We start from the raw sequence: 21,726 nt of genomic DNA, 5'->3' as shown, positions 1-21,726 counted from the left end.
TTTTTGATGAAATGGCATTGCATTCGTTACAAACAACTGGCCAGTATGGGGCTTGAACCCATGACCTTGGCGTTATTAGCACCACGCTCTGACCATCTGAGCTAACCGGCCACAATGTAGTGAAGAGAACTAAGACCACGTGGCCTAATGGACAAGGCGTCTGACTTTGAATCAGAAGATTGAGGATTCGAGTCCCTTTGTGGTTGAATGTTCCACAATTTACACAAATATCTACATTGTAGTGCCTTAAGTAAAAATGAAATGCTGGATGTGGTGTACACACAATGAAAAAAAGCTCACCAACAATTGACTAAGACCAAAACGCATCTTACTGTATAAAGTTGCTTTTCTATTTCAAATCTCAGGGGTTCAAGACCCTTTGTGCTTTAAATTGCATATTATTGTTCATAACTTGGGGAGGATATTGGCAATAATAGTGAAAGAACAAACATACATGTTTTTTTTGGTGAAATGCCATTGCATTCGTCACAAACAACTGGCCAGTATGGGGATTGAACCCATGACCTTGGCGTTATTAGCACCATGCTCTGACCATCTGAGCTAACCGGCCACAAAATAAGTGAAAATAGACTCCATTCATTTGTCCAGTGTTCATTTTGCACAGGGTGAACAACAGTAAAAGGGCAGTAACAAATATCTACAGTGTAGTGCCTTAAGTAAAAAATTAAATGCTGGATGTGGTGTACACACAATGAAAAAAAGCTCACCAACAATTGACTAAGACCAAAACACATCTTACTGTATAAAGTTGCTTTTCTATTTAAACTCTCATGGGTTCAAGACCCTTTGTGCTTTAAAATAGCATGTTATTGTTCACTACTTGGAGAGGAATCTGGCAATAACAGTGAGAGATCAAACACAAGGCTGTTTTTTTGATGAAATGGCATTGCATTCGTTACAAACAACTGGCCAGTATGGGGCTTGAACCCATGACCTTGGCGTTATTAGCACCACGCTCTGACCATCTGAGCTAACCGGCCACAATATAGTGAGGATAGACTCCATTTATTATTCCACTGTTCCTTTTGCACAGGGAAAACCACAGTAGAAGTGCAGTATGATTTAGTAAACGACTCACTATGCCTTATTGAGATATTTTGTACACATACACATGGTTACAAAAAACGTATATAAAGTAAGATATTTCATGGATCAATCTTTCGGTCATGTATTTAAATTCAGAGAAGCTTTAATCAATGATTGGATCGCTCTACGTTAAACCTGACAACAGAGCACTAAGACCACGTGGCCTAATGGACAAGGCGTCTGACTTCGAATCAGAAGATTGAGGGTTCGAGTCCCTTCGTGGTTGAATGTTCCTCAATGTACAAAAATATCTACATTGTAGTGCCTTAAGTAAAAAATTAAATGCTGGATGTGGTGTACACACAATGAAAAAAAGCTCACCAACAATTGACTAAGACCAAAACACATCTCACTGTATAAAGTTGCTTTTCTATTTAAAATCTCATGGGTTCAAGACCCTTTGTGCTTTAAAATAGCATGTTATTGTTCACAACTTGGGGAGGATACAGGCAATAACAGTGAGAGATCAAACACAAGGCTATTTTTTTGATGAAATGGCATTGCATTCGTTACAAACAACTGGCCAGTATGGGGCTTGAACCCATGACCTTGGCGTTATTAGCACCACGCTCTGACCATCTGAGCTAACCGGCCACAATGTAGTGAAGAGAACTAAGACCACGTGGCCTAATGGACAAGGCGTCTGACTTTGAATCAGAAGATTGAGGATTCGAGTCCCTTTGTGGTTGAATGTTCCACAATTTACACAAATATCTACATTGTAGTGCCTTAAGTAAAAATGAAATGCTGGATGTGGTGTACACACAATGAAAAAAAGCTCACCAACAATTGACTAAGACCAAAACGCATCTTACTGTATAAAGTTGCTTTTCTATTTCAAATCTCAGGGGTTCAAGACCCTTTGTGCTTTAAATTGCATATTATTGTTCATAACTTGGGGAGGATATTGGCAATAATAGTGAAAGAACAAACATACATGTTTTTTTTGGTGAAATGCCATTGCATTCGTCACAAACAACTGGCCAGTATGGGGATTGAACCCATGACCTTGGCGTTAGTAGCACCATGCTCTGACCATCTGAGCTAACCGGCCACAAAATAAGTGAAAATAGACTCCATTCATTTGTCCAGTGTTCATTTTGCACAGGGTGAACAACAGTAAAAGGGCAGTAACAAATATCTACAGTGTAGTGCCTTAAGTAAAAAATTAAATGCTGGATGTGGTGTACACACAATGAAAAAAAGCTTACCAACAATTGACTAAGACCAAAACACATCTTACTGTATAAAGTTGCTTTTCTATTTCAAATCTCAGGGGTTCAAGACCCTTTGTGCTTTAAAATAGCATATTATTGTTCACAACTTGGGGAGGATACTGGCAATAATAGTGAAAGAACAAACACATGTTTTTTTTGGTGAAATGGCATTGCAGACGTTACAAACAACTGGCCAGTATGCATATGACCTTGGCGTTATTAGCACCACGCTCTGACCATCTGAGCTAACCGGCCACAATATAGTGAGGATAGACTCCATTTATTATTCCACTGTTCATTTTGCACAGGGAAAACCACAGTAGAAGTGCAATATGATTTAGTAAACGACTCACTATGCCTTATTGAGATATTTTGTACACATACACATGGTTACAAAAAACCTATATAAAGTAAGATATTTCATGGATCAATCTTTCGGTCATGTATTTAAATTCAGAGAAGCTTTAATCAATGATTGGATCGCTCTACGTTAAACCTGACAACAGAGCACTAAGACCACGTGGCCTGATGGACAAGGCGTCTGACTTCGAATCAGAAGATTGAGGGTTCGAGTCCCTTCGTGGTTGAATGTTCCTCAATTTACATAAATATATACATTGTAGTGCCTTAAGTAAAAAATTAAATGCTGGATGTGGTGTACACACAATGAAAAAAAAGCTCACCAACAAGTGACTAAGACCAAAACACATCTTACTGTATAAAGTTGCTTTTCTATTTAAACTCTCATGGGTTCAAGACCCTTTGTGCTTTAAAATAGCATGTTATTGTTCACTACTTGGAGAGGAATCTGGCAATAACAGTGAGAGATCAAACACAAGGCTGTTTTTTTGATGAAATGGCATTGCATTCGTTACAAACAACTGGCCAGTATGGGGCTTGAACCGATGACCTTGGCGTTATTAGCACCACGCTCTGACCATCAGAGCTAACCGGCCACAACGTAGTGAAGAGAACTAAGACCACGTGGCCTAATGGACAAGGCGTCTGACTTTGAATCAGAAGATTGAGGATTCGAGTCCCTTTGTGGTTGAATGTTCCACAATTTACACAAATATCTACATTGTAGTGCCTTAAGTAAAAATGAAATGCTGGATGTGGTGTACACACAATGAAAAAAAGCTCACCAACAATTGACTAAGACCAAAACGCATCTTACTGTATAAAGTTGCTTTTCTATTTCAAATCTCAGGGGTTCAAGACCCTTTGTGCTTTAAATTGCATGTTATTGTTCACAACTTGGGGAGGATATTGGCAATAATAGTGAAAGAACAAACACACATGTTTTTTTTGGTGAAATGCCATTGCATTCGTCACAAACAACTGGCCAGTATGGGGATTGAACCCATGACCTTGGCTTTATTAGCACCACGCTCTGACCATCTGAGCTAACCGGCCACAATGTAGTGAAGAGAACTAAGACCACGTGGCCTAATGGACAAGGCGTCTGACTTTGAATCAGAAGATTGAGGATTCGAGTCACTTTGTGGTTGAATGTTCCACAATTTACACAAATATCTACATTGTAGTGCCTTAAGTAAAAATGAAATGCTGGATGTGGTGTACACACAATGAAAAAAAGCTCACCAACAATTGACTAAGACCAAAACGCATCTTACTGTATAAAGTTGCTTTTCTATTTCAAATCTCAGGGGTTCAAGACCCTTTGTGCTTTAAATTGCATATTATTGTTCACAACTTGGGGAGGATATTGGCAATAATAGTGAAAGAACAAACACAAATGGTTTTTTTGGTGAAATGCCATTGCATTCGTCACAAACAACTGGCCAGTATGGGGACTGAACCCATGACCTTGGCGTTATTAGCACCACGCTCTGACCATCTGAGCTAACCGGCCACAAACTAAGCAAAAATAGACTCCATTCATTTGTCCAGTGTTCATTTTGCACAGGGTGAACAACAGTAGAAGGGCAGTAACAAATATCTACAGTGTAGTGCCTTAAGTAAAAAATTAAATGCTGGATGTGGTGTACACACAATGAAAAAAAACTCACCAACAATTGACTAAGACCAAAACACATCTTACTGTATAAAGTTGCTTTTCTATTTCAAATCTCAGGGGTTCAAGACCCTTTGTGCTTTAAAATAGCATATTATTGTTCACAACTTGGGGAGGATACTGGCAATAATAGCAAAAGAACAAACACACATGTTTTTTTTGGTGGAATGCCATTGCATTCGTTACTGACCATCTGAGCTAACCGGCCACAAACTAAGTGAAAATAGACTCCATTCATTTGTCCAGTGTTCATTTTGCACAGGGTGAACAACAGTAGAAGGGCAGTAACAAATATCTACAGTGTAGTGCCTTAAGTAAAAAATTAAATGCTGGATGTGGTGTACACACAATGAAAAAAAGCTCACCAACAATTGACTAAGACCAAAACACATCTTACTGTATAAAGTTGCTTTTCTATTTCAAATCTCAGGGGTTCAAGACCCTTTGTGCTTTAAAATAGCATGTTATTGTTCACTACTTGGAGAGGAATCTGGCAATAACAGTGAGAGATCAAACACAAGGCTGTTTTTTTGATGAAATGGTATTGCATTCGTTACAAACAACTGGCCAGTATGGGGCTTGAACCCATGACCTTGGCGTTATTAGCACCACGCTCTGACCATCTGAGCTAACCGGCCACAACGTAGTGAAGAGAACTAAGACCACGTGGCCTAATGGACAAGGCGTCTGACTTTGAATCAGAAGATTGAGGATTCGAGTCCCTTTGTGGTTGAATGTTCCACAATTTACACAAATATCTACATTGTAGTGCCTTAAGTAAAAATGAAATGCTGGATGTGGTGTACACACAATGAAAAAAAACTCACCAACAATTGACTAAGACCAAAACACATCTTACTGTATAAAGTTGCTTTTCTATTTCAAATCTCAGGGGTTCAAGACCCTTTGTGCTTTAAAATAGCATATTATTGTTCACAACTTGGGGAGGATATTGGCAATAATAGTGAAAGAACAAACACACATGTTTTTTTTGGTGAAATGCCATTGCATTCGTCACAAACAACTGGCCAGTATGGGGATTGAACCCATGACCTTGGCTTTATTAGCACCACGCTCTGACCATCTGAGCTAACCGGCCACAATGTAGTGAAGAGAACTAAGACCACGTGGCCTAATGGACAAGGCGTCTGACTTTGAATCAGAAGATTGAGGATTCGAGTCACTTTGTGGTTGAATGTTCCACAATTTACACAAATATCTACATTGTAGTGCCTTAAGTAAAAATGAAATGCTGGATGTGGTGTACACACAATGAAAAAAAGCTCACCAACAATTGACTAAGACCAAAACGCATCTTACTGTATAAAGTTGCTTTTCTATTTCAAATCTCAGGGGTTCAAGACCCTTTGTGCTTTAAATTGCATATTATTGTTCACAACTTGGGGAGGATATTGGCAATAATAGTGAAAGAACAAACACAAATGGTTTTTTTGGTGAAATGCCATTGCATTCGTCACAAACAACTGGCCAGTATGGGGACTGAACCCATGACCTTGGCGTTATTAGCACCACGCTCTGACCATCTGAGCTAACCGGCCACAAACTAAGCAAAAATAGACTCCATTCATTTGTCCAGTGTTCATTTTGCACAGGGTGAACAACAGTAGAAGGGCAGTAACAAATATCTACAGTGTAGTGCCTTAAGTAAAAAATTAAATGCTGGATGTGGTGTACACACAATGAAAAAAAACTCACCAACAATTGACTAAGACCAAAACACATCTTACTGTATAAAGTTGCTTTTCTATTTCAAATCTCAGGGGTTCAAGACCCTTTGTGCTTTAAAATAGCATATTATTGTTCACAACTTGGGGAGGATACTGGCAATAATAGCAAAAGAACAAACACACATGTTTTTTTTGGTGGAATGCCATTGCATTCGTTACTGACCATCTGAGCTAACCGGCCACAAACTAAGTGAAAATAGACTCCATTCATTTGTCCAGTGTTCATTTTGCACAGGGTGAACAACAGTAGAAGGGCAGTAACAAATATCTACAGTGTAGTGCCTTAAGTAAAAAATTAAATGCTGGATGTGGTGTACACACAATGAAAAAAAGCTCACCAACAATTGACTAAGACCAAAACACATCTTACTGTATAAAGTTGCTTTTCTATTTCAAATCTCAGGGGTTCAAGACCCTTTGTGCTTTAAAATAGCATGTTATTGTTCACTACTTGGAGAGGAATCTGGCAATAACAGTGAGAGATCAAACACAAGGCTGTTTTTTTGATGAAATGGTATTGCATTCGTTACAAACAACTGGCCAGTATGGGGCTTGAACACATGACCTTGGCGTTATTAGCACCACGCTCTGACCATCTGAGCTAACCGGCCACAATATAGTGAGGATAGACTCCATTTATTATTCCACTGTTCCTTTTGCACAGGGAAAACCACAGTAGAAGTGCAGTATGATTTAGTAAACGACTCACTATGCCTTATTGAGATATTTTGTACACATACACATGGTTACAAAAAACGTATATAAAGTAAGATATTTCATGGATCAATCTTTCGGTCATGTATTTAAATTCAGAGAAGCTTTAATCAATGATTGGATCGCTCTACGTTAAACCTGACAACAGAGCACTAAGACCACGTGGCCTAATGGACAAGGCGTCTGACTTCGAATCAGAAGATTGAGGGTTCGAGTCCCTTCGTGGTTGAATGTTCCTCAATGTACAAAAATATCTACATTGTAGTGCCTTAAGTAAAAAATTAAATGCTGGATGTGGTGTACAGACAATGAAAAAAAGCTCACCAACAATTGACTAAGGCCAAAACACATCTTACTGTATAAAGTTGCTTTTCTATTTAAACTCTCATGGGTTCAAGACCCTTTGTGCTTTAAAATAGCATGTTATTGTTCACTACTTGGAGAGGAATCTGGCAATAACAGTGAGAGATCAAACACAAGGCTGTTTTTTTGATGAAATGGCATTGCATTCGTTACAAACAACTGGCCAGTATGGGGCTTGAACCGATGACCTTGGCGTTATTAGCATCACGCTCTGACCATCTGAGCTAACCGGCCACAATATAGTGAGGATAGACTCCATTTATTATTCCACTGTTCCTTTTGCACAGGGAAAACCACAGTAGAAGTGCAGTATGATTTAGTAAACGACTCACTATGCCTTATTGAGATATTTTGTACACATACACATGGTTACAAAAAACCTATATAAAGTAAGATATTTCATGGATCAATCTTTCGGTCATGTATTTAAATTCAGAGAAGCTTTAATCAATGATTGGATCGCTCTACGTTAAACCTGACAACAGAGCACTAAGACCACGTGGCCTGATGGACAAGGCGTCTGACTTCGAATCAGAAGATTGAGGGTTCGAGTCCCTTCGTGGTTGAATGTTCCTCAATTTACATAAATATATATACATTGTAGTGCCTTAAGTAAAAAATTAAATGCTGGATGTGGTGTACACACAATGAAAAAAAAGCTCACCAACAAGTGACTAAGACCAAAACACATCTTACTGTATAAAGTTGCTTTTCTATTTAAACTCTCATGGGTTCAAGACCCTTTGTGCTTTAAAATAGCATGTTATTGTTCACTACTTGGAGAGGAATCTGGCAATAACAGTGAGAGATCAAACACAAGGCTGTTTTTTTGATGAAATGGCATTGCATTCGTTACAAACAACTGGCCAGTATGGGGCTTGAACCGATGACCTTGGCGTTATTAGCACCACGCTCTGACCATCAGAGCTAACCGGCCACAACGTAGTGAAGAGAACTAAGACCACGTGGCCTAATGGACAAGGCGTCTGACTTTGAATCAGAAGATTGAGGATTCGAGTCCCTTTGTGGTTGAATGTTCCACAATTTACACAAATATCTACATTGTAGTGCCTTAAGTAAAAATGAAATGCTGGATGTGGTGTACACACAATGAAAAAAAGCTCACCAACAATTGACTAAGACCAAAACGCATCTTACTGTATAAAGTTGCTTTTCTATTTCAAATCTCAGGGGTTCAAGACCCTTTGTGCTTTAAATTGCATGTTATTGTTCACAACTTGGGGAGGATATTGGCAATAATAGTGAAAGAACAAACACACATGTTTTTTTTGGTGAAATGCCATTGCATTCGTCACAAACAACTGGCCAGTATGGGGATTGAACCCATGACCTTGGCTTTATTAGCACCACGCTCTGACCATCTGAGCTAACCGGCCACAATGTAGTGAAGAGAACTAAGACCACGTGGCCTAATGGACAAGGCGTCTGACTTTGAATCAGAAGATTGAGGATTCGAGTCACTTTGTGGTTGAATGTTCCACAATTTACACAAATATCTACATTGTAGTGCCTTAAGTAAAAATGAAATGCTGGATGTGGTGTACACACAATGAAAAAAAGCTCACCAACAATTGACTAAGACCAAAACGCATCTTACTGTATAAAGTTGCTTTTCTATTTCAAATCTCAGGGGTTCAAGACCCTTTGTGCTTTAAATTGCATATTATTGTTCACAACTTGGGGAGGATATTGGCAATAATAGTGAAAGAACAAACACAAATGGTTTTTTTGGTGAAATGCCATTGCATTCGTCACAAACAACTGGCCAGTATGGGGACTGAACCCATGACCTTGGCGTTATTAGCACCACGCTCTGACCATCTGAGCTAACCGGCCACAAACTAAGCAAAAATAGACTCCATTCATTTGTCCAGTGTTCATTTTGCACAGGGTGAACAACAGTAGAAGGGCAGTAACAAATATCTACAGTGTAGTGCCTTAAGTAAAAAATTAAATGCTGGATGTGGTGTACACACAATGAAAAAAAACTCACCAACAATTGACTAAGACCAAAACACATCTTACTGTATAAAGTTGCTTTTCTATTTCAAATCTCAGGGGTTCAAGACCCTTTGTGCTTTAAAATAGCATATTATTGTTCACAACTTGGGGAGGATACTGGCAATAATAGCAAAAGAACAAACACACATGTTTTTTTTGGTGGAATGCCATTGCATTCGTTACTGACCATCTGAGCTAACCGGCCACAAACTAAGTGAAAATAGACTCCATTCATTTGTCCAGTGTTCATTTTGCACAGGGTGAACAACAGTAGAAGGGCAGTAACAAATATCTACAGTGTAGTGCCTTAAGTAAAAAATTAAATGCTGGATGTGGTGTACACACAATGAAAAAAAGCTCACCAACAATTGACTAAGACCAAAACACATCTTACTGTATAAAGTTGCTTTTCTATTTCAAATCTCAGGGGTTCAAGACCCTTTGTGCTTTAAAATAGCATGTTATTGTTCACTACTTGGAGAGGAATCTGGCAATAACAGTGAGAGATCAAACACAAGGCTGTTTTTTTGATGAAATGGTATTGCATTCGTTACAAACAACTGGCCAGTATGGGGCTTGAACCCATGACCTTGGCGTTATTAGCACCACGCTCTGACCATCTGAGCTAACCGGCCACAACGTAGTGAAGAGAACTAAGACCACGTGGCCTAATGGACAAGGCGTCTGACTTTGAATCAGAAGATTGAGGATTCGAGTCCCTTTGTGGTTGAATGTTCCACAATTTACACAAATATCTACATTGTAGTGCCTTAAGTAAAAATGAAATGCTGGATGTGGTGTACACACAATGAAAAAAAACTCACCAACAATTGACTAAGACCAAAACACATCTTACTGTATAAAGTTGCTTTTCTATTTCAAATCTCAGGGGTTCAAGACCCTTTGTGCTTTAAAATAGCATATTATTGTTCACAACTTGGGGAGGATATTGGCAATAATAGTGAAAGAACAAACACACATGTTTTTTTTGGTGAAATGCCATTGCATTCGTCACAAACAACTGGCCAGTATGGGGATTGAACCCATGACCTTGGCTTTATTAGCACCACGCTCTGACCATCTGAGCTAACCGGCCACAATGTAGTGAAGAGAACTAAGACCACGTGGCCTAATGGACAAGGCGTCTGACTTTGAATCAGAAGATTGAGGATTCGAGTCACTTTGTGGTTGAATGTTCCACAATTTACACAAATATCTACATTGTAGTGCCTTAAGTAAAAATGAAATGCTGGATGTGGTGTACACACAATGAAAAAAAGCTCACCAACAATTGACTAAGACCAAAACGCATCTTACTGTATAAAGTTGCTTTTCTATTTCAAATCTCAGGGGTTCAAGACCCTTTGTGCTTTAAATTGCATATTATTGTTCACAACTTGGGGAGGATATTGGCAATAATAGTGAAAGAACAAACACAAATGGTTTTTTTGGTGAAATGCCATTGCATTCGTCACAAACAACTGGCCAGTATGGGGACTGAACCCATGACCTTGGCGTTATTAGCACCACGCTCTGACCATCTGAGCTAACCGGCCACAAACTAAGCAAAAATAGACTCCATTCATTTGTCCAGTGTTCATTTTGCACAGGGTGAACAACAGTAGAAGGGCAGTAACAAATATCTACAGTGTAGTGCCTTAAGTAAAAAATTAAATGCTGGATGTGGTGTACACACAATGAAAAAAAACTCACCAACAATTGACTAAGACCAAAACACATCTTACTGTATAAAGTTGCTTTTCTATTTCAAATCTCAGGGGTTCAAGACCCTTTGTGCTTTAAAATAGCATATTATTGTTCACAACTTGGGGAGGATACTGGCAATAATAGCAAAAGAACAAACACACATGTTTTTTTTGGTGGAATGCCATTGCATTCGTTACTGACCATCTGAGCTAACCGGCCACAAACTAAGTGAAAATAGACTCCATTCATTTGTCCAGTGTTCATTTTGCACAGGGTGAACAACAGTAGAAGGGCAGTAACAAATATCTACAGTGTAGTGCCTTAAGTAAAAAATTAAATGCTGGATGTGGTGTACACACAATGAAAAAAAGCTCACCAACAATTGACTAAGACCAAAACACATCTTACTGTATAAAGTTGCTTTTCTATTTCAAATCTCAGGGGTTCAAGACCCTTTGTGCTTTAAAATAGCATGTTATTGTTCACTACTTGGAGAGGAATCTGGCAATAACAGTGAGAGATCAAACACAAGGCTGTTTTTTTGATGAAATGGTATTGCATTCGTTACAAACAACTGGCCAGTATGGGGCTTGAACACATGACCTTGGCGTTATTAGCACCACGCTCTGACCATCTGAGCTAACCGGCCACAATATAGTGAGGATAGACTCCATTTATTATTCCACTGTTCCTTTTGCACAGGGAAAACCACAGTAGAAGTGCAGTATGATTTAGTAAACGACTCACTATGCCTTATTGAGATATTTTGTACACATACACATGGTTACAAAAAACGTATATAAAGTAAGATATTTCATGGATCAATCTTTCGGTCATGTATTTAAATTCAGAGAAGCTTTAATCAATGATTGGATCGCTCTACGTTAAACCTGACAACAGAGCACTAAGACCACGTGGCCTAATGGACAAGGCGTCTGACTTCGAATCAGAAGATTGAGGGTTCGAGTCCCTTCGTGGTTGAATGTTCCTCAATGTACAAAAATATCTACATTGTAGTGCCTTCAGTAAAAAATTAAATGCTGGATGTGGTGTACAGACAATGAAAAAAAGCTCACCAACAATTGACTAAGGCCAAAACACATCTTACTGTATAAAGTTGCTTTTCTATTTAAACTCTCATGGGTTCAAGACCCTTTGTGCTTTAAAATAGCATGTTATTGTTCACTACTTGGAGAGGAATCTGGCAATAACAGTGAGAGATCAAACACAAGGCTGTTTTTTTGATGAAATGGCATTGCATTCGTTACAAACAACTGGCCAGTATGGGGCTTGAACCGATGACCTTGGCGTTATTAGCATCACGCTCTGACCATCTGAGCTAACCGGCCACAATATAGTGAGGATAGACTCCATTTATTATTCCACTGTTCCTTTTGCACAGGGAAAACCACAGTAGAAGTGCAGTATGATTTAGTAAACGACTCACTATGCCTTATTGAGATATTTTGTACACATACACATGGTTACAAAAAACGTATATAAAGTAAGATATTTCATGGATCAATCTTTCGGTCATGTATTTAAATTCAGAGAAGCTTTAATCAATGATTGGATCGCTCTACGTTAAACCTGACAACAGAGCACTAAGACCACGTGGCCTAATGGACAAGGCGTCTGACTTCGAATCAGAAGATTGAGGGTTCGAGTCCCTTCGTGGTTGAATGTTCCTCAATGTACAAAAATATCTACATTGTAGTGCCTTAAGTAAAAAATTAAATGCTGGATGTGGTGTACAGACAATGAAAAAAAGCTCACCAACAATTGACTAAGGCCAAAACACATCTTACTGTATAAAGTTGCTTTTCTATTTAAACTCTCATGGGTTCAAGACCCTTTGTGCTTTAAAATAGCATGTTATTGTTCACTACTTGGAGAGGAATCTGGCAATAACAGTGAGAGATCAAACACAAGGCTGTTTTTTTGATGAAATGGCATTGCATTCGTTACAAACAACTGGCCAGTATGGGGCTTGAACCCATGACCTTGGCGTTATTAGCACCACGCTCTGACCATCTGAGCTAACCGGCCACAACGTAGTGAAGAGAACTAAGACCACGTGGCCTAATGGACAAGGCGTCTGACTTTGAATCAGAAGATTGAGGATTCGAGTCCCTTTGTGGTTGAATGTTCCACAATTTACACAAATATCTACATTGTAGTGCCTTAAGTAAAAATGAAATGCTGGATGTGGTGTACACACAATGAAAAAAAGCTCACCAACAATTGACTAAGACCAAAACGCATCTTACTGTATAAAGTTGCTTTTCTATTTCAAATCTCAGGGGTTCAAGACCCTTTGTGCTTTAAATTGCATATTATTGTTCACAACTTGGGGAGGATATTGGCAATAATAGTGAAAGAACAAACACAAATGGTTTTTTTGGTGAAATGCCATTGCATTCGTCACAAACAACTGGCCAGTATGGGGATTGAACCCATGACCTTGGCGTTATTAGCACCACGCTCTGACCATCTGAGCTAACCGGCCACAAACTAAGCAAAAATAGACTCCATTCATTTGTCCAGTGTTCATTTTGCACAGGGTGAACAACAGTAGAAGGGCAGTAACAAATATCTACAGTGTAGTGCCTTAAGTAAAAAATTAAATGCTGGATGTGGTGTACACACAATGAAAAAAAACTCACCAACAATTGACTAAGACCAAAACACATCTTACTGTATAAAGTTGCTTTTCTATTTCAAATCTCAGGGGTTCAAGACCCTTTGTGCTTTAAAATAGCATATTATTGTTCACAACTTGGGGAGGATACTGGCAATAATAGCAAAAGAACAAACACACATGTTTTTTTTGGTGGAATGCCATTGCATTCGTTACTGACCATCTGAGCTAACCGGCCACAAACTAAGTGAAAATAGACTCCATTCATTTGTCCAGTGTTCATTTTGCACAGGGTGAACAACAGTAGAAGGGCAGTAACAAATATCTACAGTGTAGTGCCTTAAGTAAAAAATTAAATGCTGGATGTGGTGTACACACAATGAAAAAAAGCTCACCAACAATTGACTAAGACCAAAACACATCTTACTGTATAAAGTTGCTTTTCTATTTCAAATCTCAGGGGTTCAAGACCCTTTGTGCTTTAAAATAGCATGTTATTGTTCACTACTTGGAGAGGAATCTGGCAATAACAGTGACAGATCAAACACAAGGCTGTTTTTTTGATGAAATGGTATTGCATTCGTTACAAACAACTGGCCAGTATGGGGCTTGAACCCATGACCTTGGCGTTATTAGCACCACGCTCTGACCATCTGAGCTAACCGGCCACAACGTAGTGAAGAGAACTAAGACCACGTGGCCTAATGGACAAGGCGTCTGACTTTGAATCAGAAGATTGAGGATTCGAGTCCCTTTGTGGTTGAATGTTCCACAATTTACACAAATATCTACATTGTAGTGCCTTAAGTAAAAATGAAATGCTGGATGTGGTGTACACACAATGAAAAAAAACTCACCAACAATTGACTAAGACCAAAACACATCTTACTGTATAAAGTTGCTTTTCTATTTCAAATCTCAGGGGTTCAAGACCCTTTGTGCTTTAAAATAGCATATTATTGTTCACAACTTGGGGAGGATATTGGCAATAATAGTGAAAGAACAAACACACATGTTTTTTTTGGTGAAATGCCATTGCATTCGTCACAAACAACTGGCCAGTATGGGGATTGAACCCATGACCTTGGCTTTATTAGCACCACGCTCTGACCATCTGAGCTAACCGGCCACAATGTAGTGAAGAGAACTAAGACCACGTGGCCTAATGGACAAGGCGTCTGACTTTGAATCAGAAGATTGAGGATTCGAGTCACTTTGTGGTTGAATGTTCCACAATTTACACAAATATCTACATTGTAGTGCCTTAAGTAAAAATGAAATGCTGGATGTGGTGTACACACAATGAAAAAAAGCTCACCAACAATTGACTAAGACCAAAACGCATCTTACTGTATAAAGTTGCTTTTCTATTTCAAATCTCAGGGGTTCAAGACCCTTTGTGCTTTAAATTGCATATTATTGTTCACAACTTGGGGAGGATATTGGCAATAATAGTGAAAGAACAAACACAAATGGTTTTTTTGGTGAAATGCCATTGCATTCGTCACAAACAACTGGCCAGTATGGGGACTGAACCCATGACCTTGGCGTTATTAGCACCACGCTCTGACCATCTGAGCTAACCGGCCACAAACTAAGCAAAAATAGACTCCATTCATTTGTCCAGTGTTCATTTTGCACAGGGTGAACAACAGTAGAAGGGCAGTAACAAATATCTACAGTGTAGTGCCTTAAGTAAAAAATTAAATGCTGGATGTGGTGTACACACAATGAAAAAAAACTCACCAACAATTGACTAAGACCAAAACACATCTTACTGTATAAAGTTGCTTTTCTATTTCAAATCTCAGGGGTTCAAGACCCTTTGTGCTTTAAAATAGCATATTATTGTTCACAACTTGGGGAGGATACTGGCAATAATAGCAAAAGAAAAAACACACATGTTTTTTTTGGTGGAATGCCATTGCATTCGTTACTGACCATCTGAGCTAACCGGCCACAAACTAAGTGAAAATAGACTCCATTCATTTGTCCAGTGTTCATTTTGCACAGGGTGAACAACAGTAGAAGGGCAGTAACAAATATCTACAGTGTAGTGCCTTAAGTAAAAAATTAAATGCTGGATGTGGTGTACACACAATGAAAAAAAGCTCACCAACAATTGACTAAGACCAAAACACATCTTACTGTATAAAGTTGCTTTTCTATTTCAAATCTCAGGGGTTCAAGACCCTTTGTGCTTTAAAATAGCATGTTATTGTTCACTACTTGGAGAGGAATCTGGCAATAACAGTGAGAGATCAAACACAAGGCTGTTTTTTTGATGAAATGGTATTGCATTCGTTACAAACAACTGGCCAGTATGGGGCTTGAACACATGACCTTGGCGTTATTAGCACCACGCTCTGACCATCTGAGCTAACCGGCCACAATATAGTGAGGATAGACTCCATTTATTATTCCACTGTTCCTTTTGCACAGGGAAAACCACAGTAGAAGTGCAGTATGATTTAGTAAACGACTCACTATGCCTTATTGAGATATTTTGTACACATACACATGGTTACAAAAAACGTATATAAAGTAAGATATTTCATGGATCAATCTTTCGGTCATGTATTTAAATTCAGAGAAGCTTTAATCAATGATTGGATCGCTCTACGTTAAACCTGACAACAGAGCACTAAGACCACTTGGCCTAATGGACAAGGCGTCTGACTTCGAATCAGAAGATTGAGGGTTCGAGTCCCTTCGTGGTTGAATGTTCCTCAATGTACAAAAATATCTACATTGTAGTGCCTTAAGTAAAAAATTAAATGCTGGATGTGGTGTACAGACAATGAAAAAAAGCTCACCAACAATTGACTAAGGCCAAAACACATCTTACTGTATAAAGTTGCTTTTCTATTTAAACTCTCATGGGTTCAAGACCCTTTGTGCTTTAAAATAGCATGTTATTGTTCACTACTTGGAGAGGAATCTGGCAATAACAGTGAGAGATCAAACACAAGGCTGTTTTTTTGATGAAATGGCATTGCATTCGTTACAAACAACTGGCCAGTATGGGGCTTGAACCGATGACCTTGGCGTTATTAGCACCACGCTCTGACCATCTGAGCTAACCGGCCACAACGTAGTGAAGAGAACTAAGACCACGTGGCCTAATGGACAAGGCGTCTGACTTTGAATCAGAAGATTGAGGATTCGAGTCCCTTTGTGGTTGAATGTTCCACAATTTACACAAATATCTACATTGTAGTGCCTTAAGTAAAAATGAAATGCTGGATGTGGTGTACACACAATGAAAAAAAGCTCACCAACAATTGACTAAGACCAAAACGCATCTTACTGTATAAAGTTGCTTTTCTATTTCAAATCTCAGGGGTTCAAGACCCTTTGTGCTTTAAATTGCATGTTATTGTTCACAACTTGGGGAGGATATTGGCAATAATAGTGAAAGAACAAACACACATGTTTTTTTTGGTGAAATGCCATTGCATTCGTCACAAACAACTGGCCAGTATGGGGATTGAACCCATGACCTTGGCTTTATTAGCACCACGCTCTGACCATCTGAGCTAACCGGCCACAATGTAGTGAAGAGAACTAAGACCACGTGGCCTAATGGACAAGGCGTCTGACTTTGAATCAGAAGATTGAGGATTCGAGTCACTTTGTGGTTGAATGTTCCACAATTTACACAAATATCTACATTGTAGTGCCTTAAGTAAAAATGAAATGCTGGATGTGGTGTACACACAATGAAAAAAAGCTCACCAACAATTGACTAAGACCAAAACGCATCTTACTGTATAAAGTTGCTTTTCTATTTCAAATCTCAGGGGTTCAAGACCCTTTGTGCTTTAAATTGCATATTATTGTTCACAACTTGGGGAGGATATTGGCAATAATAGTGAAAGAACAAACACAAATGGTTTTTTTGGTGAAATGCCATTGCATTCGTCACAAACAACTGGCCAGTATGGGGACTGAACCCATGACCTTGGCGTTATTAGCACCACGCTCTGACCATCTGAGCTAACCGGCCACAAACTAAGCAAAAATAGACTCCATTCATTTGTCCAGTGTTCATTTTGCACAGGGTGAACAACAGTAGAAGGGCAGTAACAAATATCTACAGTGTAGTGCCTTAAGTAAAAAATTAAATGCTGGATGTGGTGTACACACAATGAAAAAAAACTCACCAACAATTGACTAAGACCAAAACACATCTTACTGTATAAAGTTGCTTTTCTATTTCAAATCTCAGGGGTTCAAGACCCTTTGTGCTTTAAAATAGCATATTATTGTTCACAACTTGGGGAGGATACTGGCAATAATAGCAAAAGAACAAACACACATGTTTTTTTTGGTGGAATGCCATTGCATTCGTTACTGACCATCTGAGCTAACCGGCCACAAACTAAGTGAAAATAGACTCCATTCATTTGTCCAGTGTTCATTTTGCACAGGGTGAACAACAGTAGAAGGGCAGTAACAAATATCTACAGTGTAGTGCCTTAAGTAAAAAATTAAATGCTGGATGTGGTGTACACACAATGAAAAAAAGCTCACCAACAATTGACTAAGACCAAAACACATCTTACTGTATAAAGTTGCTTTTCTATTTCAAATCTCAGGGGTTCAAGACCCTTTGTGCTTTAAAATAGCATGTTATTGTTCACTACTTGGAGAGGAATCTGGCAATAACAGTGAGAGATCAAACACAAGGCTGTTTTTTTGATGAAATGGTATTGCATTCGTTACAAACAACTGGCCAGTATGGGGCTTGAACCCATGACCTTGGCGTTATTAGCACCACGCTCTGACCATCTGAGCTAACCGGCCACAACGTAGTGAAGAGAACTAAGACCACGTGGCCTAATGGACAAGGCGTCTGACTTTGAATCAGAAGATTGAGGATTCGAGTCCCTTTGTGGTTGAATGTTCCACAATTTACACAAATATCTACATTGTAGTGCCTTAAGTAAAAATGAAATGCTGGATGTGGTGTACACACAATGAAAAAAAACTCACCAACAATTGACTAAGACCAAAACACATCTTACTGTATAAAGTTGCTTTTCTATTTCAAATCTCAGGGGTTCAAGACCCTTTGTGCTTTAAAATAGCATATTATTGTTCACAACTTGGGGAGGATATTGGCAATAATAGTGAAAGAACAAACACACATGTTTTTTTTGGTGAAATGCCATTGCATTCGTCACAAACAACTGGCCAGTATGGGGATTGAACCCATGACCTTGGCTTTATTAGCACCACGCTCTGACCATCTGAGCTAACCGGCCACAATGTAGTGAAGAGAACTAAGACCACGTGGCCTAATGGACAAGGCGTCTGACTTTGAATCAGAAGATTGAGGATTCGAGTCACTTTGTGGTTGAATGTTCCACAATTTACACAAATATCTACATTGTAGTGCCTTAAGTAAAAATGAAATGCTGGATGTGGTGTACACACAATGAAAAAAAGCTCACCAACAATTGACTAAGACCAAAACGCATCTTACTGTATAAAGTTGCTTTTCTATTTCAAATCTCAGGGGTTCAAGACCCTTTGTGCTTTAAATTGCATATTATTGTTCACAACTTGGGGAGGATATTGGCAATAATAGTGAAAGAACAAACACAAATGGTTTTTTTGGTGAAATGCCATTGCATTCGTCACAAACAACTGGCCAGTATGGGGACTGAACCCATGACCTTGGCGTTATTAGCACCACGCTCTGACCATCTGAGCTAACCGGCCACAAACTAAGCAAAAATAGACTCCATTCATTTGTCCAGTGTTCATTTTGCACAGGGTGAACAACAGTAGAAGGGCAGTAACAAATATCTACAGTGTAGTGCCTTAAGTAAAAAATTAAATGCTGGATGTGGTGTACACACAATGAAAAAAAACTCACCAACAATTGACTAAGACCAAAACACATCTTACTGTATAAAGTTGCTTTTCTATTTCAAATCTCAGGGGTTCAAGACCCTTTGTGCTTTAAAATAGCATATTATTGTTCACAACTTGGGGAGGATACTGGCAATAATAGCAAAAGAACAAACACACATGTTTTTTTTGGTGGAATGCCATTGCATTCGTTACTGACCATCTGAGCTAACCGGCCACAAACTAAGTGAAAATAGACTCCATTCATTTGTCCAGTGTTCATTTTGCACAGGGTGAACAACAGTAGAAGGGCAGTAACAAATATCTACAGTGTAGTGCCTTAAGTAAAAAATTAAATGCTGGATGTGGTGTACACACAATGAAAAAAAGCTCACCAACAATTGACTAAGACCAAAACACATCTTACTGTATAAAGTTGCTTTTCTATTTCAAATCTCAGGGGTTCAAGACCCTTTGTGCTTTAAAATAGCATGTTATTGTTCACTACTTGGAGAGGAATCTGGCAATAACAGTGAGAGATCAAACACAAGGCTGTTTTTTTGATGAAATGGTATTGCATTCGTTACAAACAACTGGCCAGTATGGGGCTTGAACACATGACCTTGGCGTTATTAGCACCACGCTCTGACCATCTGAGCTAACCGGCCACAATATAGTGAGGATAGACTCCATTTATTATTCCACTGTTCCTTTTGCACAGGGAAAACCACAGTAGAAGTGCAGTATGATTTAGTAAACGACTCACTATGCCTTATTGAGATATTTTGTACACATACACATGGTTACAAAAAACGTATATAAAGTAAGATATTTCATGGATCAATCTTTCGGTCATGTATTTAAATTCAGAGAAGCTTTAATCAATGATTGGATCGCTCTACGTTAAACCTGACAACAGAGCACTAAGACCACGTGGCCTAATGGACAAGGCGTCTGACTTCGAATCAGAAGATTGAGGGTTCGAGTCCCTTCGTGGTTGAATGTTCCTCAATGTAAAAAAATATCTACATTGTAGTGCCTTAAGTAAAAAATTAAATGCTGGATGTGGTGTACAGACAATGAAAAAAAGCTCACCAACAATTGACTAAGGCCAAAACACATCTTACTGTATAAAGTTGCTTTTCTATTTAAACTCTCATGGGTTCAAGACCCTTTGTGCTTTAAAATAGCATGTTATTGTTCACTACTTGGAGAGGAATCTGGCAATAACAGTGAGAGATCAAACACAAGGCTGTTTTTTTGATGAAATGGCATTGCATTCGTTACAAACAACTGGCCAGTATGGGGCTTGAACCGATGACCTTGGCGTTATTAGCATCACGCTCTGACCATCTGAGCTAACCGGCCACAATATAGTGAGGATAGACTCCATTTATTATTCCACTGTTCCTTTTGCACAGGGAAAACCACAGTAGAAGTGCAGTATGATTTAGTAAACGACTCACTATGCCTTATTGAGATATTTTGTACACATACACATGGTTACAAAAAACGTATATAAAGTAAGATATTTCATGGATCAATCTTTCGGTCATGTATTTAAATTCAGAGAAGCTTTAATCAATGATTGGATCGCTCTACGTTAAACCTGACAACAGAGCACTAAGACCACGTGGCCTAATGGACAAGGCGTCTGACTTCGAATCAGAAGATTGAGGGTTCGAGTCCCTTCGTGGTTGAATGTTCCTCAATGTACAAAAATATCTACATTGTAGTGCCTTAAGTAAAAAATTAAATGCTGGATGTGGTGTACAGACAATGAAAAAAAGCTCACCAACAATTGACTAAGGCCAAAACACATCTTACTGTATAAAGTTGCTTTTCTATTTAAACTCTCATGGGTTCAAGACCCTTTGTGCTTTAAAATAGCATGTTATTGTTCACTACTTGGAGAGGAATCTGGCAATAACAGTGAGAGATCAAACACAAGGCTGTTTTTTTGATGAAATGGCATTGCATTCGTTACAAACAACTGGCCAGTATGGGGCTTGAACCCATGACCTTGGCGTTATTAGCACCACGCTCTGACCATCTGAGCTAACCGGCCACAACGTAGTGAAGAGAACTAAGACCACGTGGCCTAATGGACAAGGCGTCTGACTTTGAATCAGAAGATTGAGGATTCGAGTCCCTTTGTGGTTGAATGTTCCACAATTTACACAAATATCTACATTGTAGTGCCTTAAGTAAAAATGAAATGCTGGATGTGGTGTACACACAATGAAAAAAAGCTCACCAACAATTGACTAAGACCAAAACGCATCTTACTGTATAAAGTTGCTTTTC

General features: G+C 38.9%; 20 non-coding genes across 20 annotated transcripts; 9 read left to right on the top strand and 11 right to left on the bottom strand.

The window, feature by feature from the left end:
* Positions 1–37: 37 nt before the first annotated feature.
* On the bottom strand, positions 38–111 carry trnai-aau (transfer RNA isoleucine (anticodon AAU)). Its single transcript has one exon. It is a non-coding gene; the product is annotated as a tRNA-Ile (tRNA).
* Positions 112–927: 816 nt separating this feature from the next.
* On the bottom strand, positions 928–1,001 carry trnai-aau (transfer RNA isoleucine (anticodon AAU)). The gene has a single exon. It is a non-coding gene; the product is annotated as a tRNA-Ile (tRNA).
* A 259-nt stretch (positions 1,002–1,260) lies between these two features.
* On the top strand, positions 1,261–1,333 carry trnar-ucg (transfer RNA arginine (anticodon UCG)). Its single transcript has one exon. It is a non-coding gene; the product is annotated as a tRNA-Arg (tRNA).
* Positions 1,334–1,627: 294 nt separating this feature from the next.
* On the bottom strand, positions 1,628–1,701 carry trnai-aau (transfer RNA isoleucine (anticodon AAU)). The gene has a single exon. It is a non-coding gene; the product is annotated as a tRNA-Ile (tRNA).
* A 386-nt stretch (positions 1,702–2,087) lies between these two features.
* On the bottom strand, positions 2,088–2,161 carry trnas-acu (transfer RNA serine (anticodon ACU)). Its single transcript has one exon. It is a non-coding gene; the product is annotated as a tRNA-Ser (tRNA).
* Positions 2,162–2,838: 677 nt separating this feature from the next.
* On the top strand, positions 2,839–2,911 carry trnar-ucg (transfer RNA arginine (anticodon UCG)). The gene has a single exon. It is a non-coding gene; the product is annotated as a tRNA-Arg (tRNA).
* Positions 2,912–4,926: 2,015 nt separating this feature from the next.
* On the bottom strand, positions 4,927–5,000 carry trnai-aau (transfer RNA isoleucine (anticodon AAU)). The gene has a single exon. It is a non-coding gene; the product is annotated as a tRNA-Ile (tRNA).
* Positions 5,001–6,980: 1,980 nt separating this feature from the next.
* trnar-ucg (transfer RNA arginine (anticodon UCG)) lies at positions 6,981–7,053 on the top strand. Its single transcript has one exon. It is a non-coding gene; the product is annotated as a tRNA-Arg (tRNA).
* A 627-nt stretch (positions 7,054–7,680) lies between these two features.
* trnar-ucg (transfer RNA arginine (anticodon UCG)) lies at positions 7,681–7,753 on the top strand. The gene has a single exon. It is a non-coding gene; the product is annotated as a tRNA-Arg (tRNA).
* Positions 7,754–9,770: 2,017 nt separating this feature from the next.
* On the bottom strand, positions 9,771–9,844 carry trnai-aau (transfer RNA isoleucine (anticodon AAU)). Its single transcript has one exon. It is a non-coding gene; the product is annotated as a tRNA-Ile (tRNA).
* A 1,980-nt stretch (positions 9,845–11,824) lies between these two features.
* Positions 11,825–11,897, top strand: trnar-ucg (transfer RNA arginine (anticodon UCG)). Its single transcript has one exon. It is a non-coding gene; the product is annotated as a tRNA-Arg (tRNA).
* A 627-nt stretch (positions 11,898–12,524) lies between these two features.
* On the top strand, positions 12,525–12,597 carry trnar-ucg (transfer RNA arginine (anticodon UCG)). Its single transcript has one exon. It is a non-coding gene; the product is annotated as a tRNA-Arg (tRNA).
* A 294-nt stretch (positions 12,598–12,891) lies between these two features.
* Positions 12,892–12,965, bottom strand: trnai-aau (transfer RNA isoleucine (anticodon AAU)). The gene has a single exon. It is a non-coding gene; the product is annotated as a tRNA-Ile (tRNA).
* Positions 12,966–13,351: 386 nt separating this feature from the next.
* trnai-aau (transfer RNA isoleucine (anticodon AAU)) lies at positions 13,352–13,425 on the bottom strand. The gene has a single exon. It is a non-coding gene; the product is annotated as a tRNA-Ile (tRNA).
* Positions 13,426–14,151: 726 nt separating this feature from the next.
* On the bottom strand, positions 14,152–14,225 carry trnai-aau (transfer RNA isoleucine (anticodon AAU)). The gene has a single exon. It is a non-coding gene; the product is annotated as a tRNA-Ile (tRNA).
* A 1,980-nt stretch (positions 14,226–16,205) lies between these two features.
* On the top strand, positions 16,206–16,278 carry trnar-ucg (transfer RNA arginine (anticodon UCG)). The gene has a single exon. It is a non-coding gene; the product is annotated as a tRNA-Arg (tRNA).
* Positions 16,279–18,292: 2,014 nt separating this feature from the next.
* Positions 18,293–18,366, bottom strand: trnai-aau (transfer RNA isoleucine (anticodon AAU)). Its single transcript has one exon. It is a non-coding gene; the product is annotated as a tRNA-Ile (tRNA).
* Positions 18,367–20,346: 1,980 nt separating this feature from the next.
* trnar-ucg (transfer RNA arginine (anticodon UCG)) lies at positions 20,347–20,419 on the top strand. Its single transcript has one exon. It is a non-coding gene; the product is annotated as a tRNA-Arg (tRNA).
* Positions 20,420–21,046: 627 nt separating this feature from the next.
* Positions 21,047–21,119, top strand: trnar-ucg (transfer RNA arginine (anticodon UCG)). The gene has a single exon. It is a non-coding gene; the product is annotated as a tRNA-Arg (tRNA).
* A 294-nt stretch (positions 21,120–21,413) lies between these two features.
* Positions 21,414–21,487, bottom strand: trnai-aau (transfer RNA isoleucine (anticodon AAU)). Its single transcript has one exon. It is a non-coding gene; the product is annotated as a tRNA-Ile (tRNA).
* Between the last annotated feature and the right edge of the window lie 239 nt (positions 21,488–21,726).

The sequence above is a fragment of the Limanda limanda genome, chromosome 5, assembly GCF_963576545.1.
Source record: "Limanda limanda chromosome 5, fLimLim1.1, whole genome shotgun sequence".
In the NCBI taxonomy this organism is placed as follows: domain Eukaryota; kingdom Metazoa; phylum Chordata; class Actinopteri; order Pleuronectiformes; family Pleuronectidae; genus Limanda; species Limanda limanda.
The sequence above is the reverse complement of the archived record's forward strand: the minus strand, read 5'-3'. Positions and strand labels throughout refer to the sequence as shown.